Here is a 6,680-nt window from a genome sequence, read left to right as displayed (position 1 = left end):
ACAGTTGATGACACATGCGACGACAAAAAAGAAGCATATTCCATGTCCTAAGGGAAGATAACAACACGGTTGTGTTTGTCTAAAACGGTGTGAGGACGAGAATGCAATATGGAAAGTACGCCGGACGAGCTACGTTTTGGGCAAAGAACTATGGAAGATCCACATGTAGCGACATGGGAAGACGGGAAGTGGAGCAAGGCCGGAGGGGATACCTAGAGGTCGTCGGGATGTAACTAGGTGAGTGGCGGCGGGCGGAATCTGGGAGCAGGTGGCATAGGCCCTGCCACGCCGGAGCTTGGTCAGAGAGAACCGCGTGTACCACAGATCGGGACGTGCTGCCTCAGCACCGTCAAACGGAGAAACGATGCACTTCCTCCCTTTCCCCCGGCGGACGGGATGCGGCCAGATCAGTGACCAACGGTGAGAGAGAGAGAGGCCACCGCACTCCCTTTCCCCCGGCGGATGGGATGCGGCCGGATCAGTGACCAATGGTGAGAGGGAGAGAGAGAGAGGCCACCGCAGCCTTGTGTGAGATACTTTGAAGAGCGACAAACCAGGCAGGCATGTTCCATTGTACATAGTGAGCGGACTACCTTTTTCTCCATAAAAATCGTTTTATATTCTGTGTACGTGCCATTGAGCGCTATAACTTTATTTAAAAATAACGTGGCAACGCGTCAAGTCGAACTTTGTTTCGTGCACGCGTGGTACACAACCTCCCTAGGTAAACAACCGCTACAGGCGTTCAAACTAGCACGTGGGCTGCCATTTCGTAAAGAAATGAGCTCCACCGTGTACCCGTGCGGGTGTGGCTGGGCACGAAGCGTGAGTACGTGCACGGTGCACCTATTCTCTTCTTGTATACGTACACCACCTACGTGGGGTTGTGTGAGAGAGATACAAACCTAGAGAGATATAGTGCGTGGGTTCTTGAGAGTTTTTTTTGGGGGGGGGGGGTCAATCAAAAAATGTAACATATGAAATGTGTGTGAAATAGAGTCCTGGATATGACATATATATAGAGGGGGCGAGCCACGAGAAGAGAGTGGAGGTATCATCGGCTTGAGGTGTCCATAGAATGGAAGAGAGGGATGATGTGTGTGTGTGTGTGTGTGCGCGCGCGCGATCGATAAAGAGTGCCATCGAATTTGTGTGTGCCCACGTCAAAGATATAGAGTGGCTGGCCTACTGGAACGTGAGATGGGACATGTGCAGTTTGTCTCTGTGGCATGGATACGTACCTGCAGCGCTCGACTATCGGTGTGTGGTGGGGGAAGAGGGAGGCCCAATTAACTATAGAGGTACAATGGCTTGTAAATGTGTGGAGGAGGAGAGAGGCCTACCTCATGTATTAAGGAGATCGATCTGCCTCATGTATTAAGGGAGATCGATCGGCATCCATGCATATGTGCAAAAGAGGAATAAGGTTGGGAGAGAGATAGAGCTAGAGTGTTGCAGGGGGTGGTAGTGGAGTTGCTTCTAACAAATGGCGGGATAGGCTTGCTAGACAAACGGAGGGCACGCCCGCAATATCAATAAGAGAGGAGATGGCTGCTTGTTGTCTGTGCACGTGCGTGTGAGAGACGGGTCAGGAGGCATGCACGAATGATGAGGGGGGACGATGTGGTTGTGGTAAGCAGACGTAACTACATAGGAAGATCAATCGCCCTTTGTTAGAGAAAGGAGAGACATAACTTGTGAGGTACGTTGATTGATGGGGGGGTAGTTAAAGTCGATCTAGGTATATGTTGCGAGATCGATCGGTATACATGCATGTGTGTGTTAGAAGCAAATGAGGCATGAGGAGAAGGATAGAGAGAGAGGGATGCATGTAGGAGGTGGTACGAGAGGCATACTATATCGAGGGGGGAGGAGTGTGCGAGTACGAGAACGATGAAAAGAGTGGTGGGAGTGAGGCATGGACGGTGACAAGAGAAGAGGGGAAGCTCGTGTTTGTGCTAGGCACACCTGGCTAGAGAGGCATATCGATCGATGTGTGCCGTAAAAAAGGAGCTGGGGGGGCCTACACACACCGTGGGTGAACGACCTAAAGTGAAAAGACGAATTTGCACGATGGAGCTAGAGAATGCTGAGGGAGGGTGAGAGGGATGTGGGCGTGTGCATGCACAAGAGAAAGTTAGCGCTAGCTACAAAGATAAGAGGGTTGTGTGGGTGTAAAAGACAAATAGAGATCATATATACTTCATTATAAAAAGCGAATTCAGATATTTGAAGAATTTATCATAGTGTTTCAAACCGACGCATGTGTGAATATATATAACGGTGATACACATGGTGTGGTTATGAACATGTTATACTACATTTAATATATTTTATCTCTACTCTTATGAAAAACGGAGTTGTTGATGATGGTGTGCCTGCCATCCTGCATTATAGGCCGTCCGATTTATATCTGGCGGATAGCAAGGAAACTATGATGGTTGAAGTTGGCAACAATCATGATTGTAGATTCTTATTGAAATAGAGAAACGAATTCAAATTTAGTTCGAATTGTAGCGGTAGTATAGACATTTGGAATGCACTAAAATGTTGGTATGAGTAGGTTACATGCATTATACAGCAAGCGAAAAAATTTAATCGGACATAACATGGATTCATACTCCCTCCTTCCATCTATATAGGGTGTAATGAGATTTTTAAGACCGCCTTTGACTATTGACAAGATTAATAGTACATGACATGCACAATGTGAAAATTATATCATTGAAAGAACCTTTCATAGACGAATTTAACGGTGTGCTTTGTGTAAGTTGCATGTCATATATCATTGCTCTAATATTTGGTCAAAGTTAGCATCGAAAAACGCATTAGGCCCTATATAGATGGAAGGAGGGAGTAGCTTTGAATAGCATTTGTATAGTAAAACGGGGCAAGACTCTCTCTTTGTGTGGTGTGAATAATTTTATTTTTTTTGTTTTCTTTTTGGTTGAGGGAAGTGTGAATTGATTTGGTACGTACAAGTACAATATTACTACACGTTAGGCTTGTCCCTAAAATTCAACCCGCGTCTTGTTATATCCCGAAAATTCAGATATCGTGCTCCCAAAACTGGCGCCTTCACAACCCGCGCCTTGCTATCCCGAAATTACAATGCGCGCGAAAACTCACTCCAGCTGCCAAATCCCGACACGCGAAATCCCCCTTCTAACCCTGAGCCAAAAGGGCCGCTAGTTCAAATCGGTGGGGGGTACTTTTGTAACACACCCTACATTTTGGACAAGCGCGTCCCTAAGTCATGCTTCACCCCCTCCCATCGCCTCCTTTTCGCCATTCGAAATCCCAGGCCGCCATAACCTCTCTGCTCCAACCGCGAAACCCCACCCTCCTCCGTCCGCCACGTCACCGCTGCCCAGCTGGAGCTTCTTCCCCGATGACGTCGTCCACCGCAACAGCTCGACGTCCCTCGTCCACCTCCCCGGATGAGGATCCGTTGTCCATCTCGCCGTCCCGCCGGTTCAGCCGCCCCATCCTCCACCTCCAAGGAGCTGCTCCGACGATCGCCTCGTCTATCGCGGCTGCTCCATCCCCACAGCGCCGCCTTAACCTGCTCCACCGGAACCGCAGCATCCTCACCGACTCCTCGGATGAAGCCGAGGCCTACTCGGCGCCACCAAAGAGGTTGTACACTCATCGCATCGCACCTTCTCCTTAACTCGACCTCCCGGCGCCGACGGTGCTCCATCCCGCACCCCCATGGAGCGGCTACCTTGAAGCCGGCGCCGCGGGCGACATCTCCACGGCGGCTCTCCCCCAGTGCGAGGCCCCTTCGGCAGCAGCGGCCATACCAGCCGGATCTGCTGCTGCTGCTGCTCCGTCTCTCGCTCGCTCGCTCGCGCTGCTGCTGCTGCTCCGGCTCTCGCTCGATCGCTCGCTCGCCCAGCTGCTGCTGTTGCTCTCCCCCTCGCTCGTGCTGTTGTTCTGCTCCGATTAAGCTACACTTCAGTCAACTGAATCGACTTTTGGGTCTGTCGATTTTCAGGGGTTGGGGGGGCTCGCCGGAGTTAAGGAAGAACCACCCGCAGCGGGGACGGGGACTCGCCGGAGAGGTACCCCAGTATCTATCTTAGGCTTTAGGGTGGCGGCGGGGGGCCTAGAGGGCTGGCCGGGGCGGCGGTGGCGAGTTGTTTCGGGGCAGCGAGGAGGCGCTGGGGCCGGCGGTTCGGCCGGTGGTGGCTGGCGGCTCAGGGGGGTGCAGGTTGAAGATGAACTGCAGGCCCTCCCTAAACTACATGTCAAGTGCCTCTCTGCGACCATTGCATTCAGTTTCGATAGTAGCATTCAGTTTCGACAGCTCCAGTGCCCAAAGGGCCAGTACTATCACGGTGAACCCCAACTCCACCAGTTAGTACGCCTATTCCTGTGGAGGAAGCACAACCAGCTAGTCGTAGTTTAGCATCTATCGCATTTGATGTTGTTAAATCGTATGTGCATATCTTCCCATCTTGGAAATATTACACTGAAGATAAAGGAAAATGCCAGTTGCAGGTGTTTGTCCAAGAGTTATGTGTAAGTAATGTTATTCATGGCAATTACTTTGCTTCGTCCCATACATCCTACCTCCATGATGGTTATAATACAACAAATTTTCCCATTTTTCTCTATAGAGAAGGACCGATTTGGAAACTCAAGATGAGGTAACCTGTGCTAATACCTCTGCTATCTTCAAGAATGCTTGGTGGCAGTATCGGAATTACCTGAAGAAAACGTACTTCATCGGCAAAGAAACTCATCAAATTCCCTTACGTTCTCCTGAGACACATTTACTATACGATGACTGGGAACGCCTTGTTCTATACTGGTCCCGAACCAAAAATGTGGTAAGGTCTATGAGCTCATTTTCTATTTTTAAGTATTATATTCTTGCATCTTACTGTACTTTGTTCATGTAGAACACGTGCCTAAACCTGAAGAACAACTGTTCTAATTTAAGATTCCATTGCTATCATAGTTCGAAAAAGCGCTAGGCGTTAATTGTGCGTTTTGCCACCGCCTTGCGCTTTACTGACCAAAGCGCATGCTTATGCGCATTTATGCACAGATTATGCGTAGTTATGCGTAATGCGTTTTGCCAACGCCTAGAGCCTAGGCGCGCTTAAGCGCTCGCTTAGGCGCGCCTTTTTTAACTATGATTGCTTTGCTCTTGTATCACTGTATTTACTCATACAAACTTATTTTTAAACTGAAGGATCCAATCGAAATTCCAATGGCACAACAGGTATGTTCACGCATGTTTCTTTAACAGGTTTGCTCTTATCAATAGCTCTGTTGATTTCAATTTCAATTGTGTATACAGTTGACTTTCATATCATGCACATTACTAGCATCACAACAGAGCCAATAGTGTTGTTGTACATGTAGACCCGTGGTACCCATCTAAAATCTTGGTGTTACGTGTAGTTTCCCACGCTTTGTATTCTTTCACTGCTGCTTTGTCTTGAACTGGTATGATTTGAACCGTGTCTCTATTTTGATTTGGCAAGACAATGCAGTGACCATAGGACATAGATATATGTTTGTTTGATGCTTTTATTATGTACTAGTACTTGGCAATAGAAGTCTTGGTAGTTTAATCCTGTCCACCTTACTAATGAACTGGTTCACCGAAATGAGTTTCATATACTAGTACATGCTAAACTTGTTATGTGTCTGCTTGTTTCTTCTTTTAGAATGCTGACAGAATATTGGGGAAGAGTGCCTTATTAAGCAATGGTAAAGGAAGTAATGCAGATAAGGTTCAGGATAGTGACACTTCCTTGTTGGTCTCCAACAAAGCTGATAAAACAGCTAAGGAAGACTATCTTGAAGACAGCGAGACAACCCCAAAGTCCTGTCTTGGTTTAGTGTTCGAGTTACTGGCCACTACCGTTTGCACAAGCTATTCAAACTCACTGTCTGAATCAGTTTGGTTTCTTGAGTCTCAACTACAAGCTGAAAGACTGATCAGCTGTGCTGCGACAAGAGGCGGAAGGACTGCGGAAGTCCCTGGAGCTTTCAGATGCATACTTTCTGGTGCAACAGCAAGCGTTGGAGGATTTTAGCGCCAACCAGGACAAAGCTATTCAGCTTGCTAAGCTTATTGCCAGCATGGTGGATACCCAGGATAACGTTTCTTGAGCTCTTCTGAAGTTGTTTCAGTTATGCTCTTGTTTTGCTGCCGCGTTTATTTGCACTGGTGGCCAATTTTGACGGCCAGTGTATGTAATGTGCTGCTTTGTTCCCTATATTTGCACTGGTGGCAAACTTTGATGCCCAGTGGATGTAATATGTGTAATAGCGGTAATAGGCTAGCGTTAATTGCTTGCTTATTTATTTCCTTATTGTCTTGTTTAGTTGTTTGCTTGTAGTCACTGCAGTTCTTTTTTTGTTTTTTTCTAGTGGCCACAATAGCCTATTTTTGGTAACTAGGCCAAAATAATCATGGCAACACACGGACTGTTGTAACCATGGGCCTCCTGCAGGCCGTATGATCCATGGGCCTTCGTCCGGAAGTAGGATCGATCGGCCTTCTATACGGGCCTTAGGGTCCATGGGCCTTCTACGGGCCGTAGGGTCCATGGGCCTTCTACGGGCCGTACGATCCATGGGCCTTCTACGGGCCGTACTATCCATGGGCCTCATACGGGCCGTAGGATCCATGGGCCTTCTACGGGGCGTATCAT

The sequence above is a fragment of the Triticum aestivum genome, chromosome 6D (assembly GCF_018294505.1).
Source record: "Triticum aestivum cultivar Chinese Spring chromosome 6D, IWGSC CS RefSeq v2.1, whole genome shotgun sequence".
NCBI lineage: Eukaryota > Viridiplantae > Streptophyta > Magnoliopsida > Poales > Poaceae > Triticum > Triticum aestivum.
The sequence above is the reverse complement of the archived record's forward strand: the minus strand, read 5'-3'. Positions refer to the sequence as shown.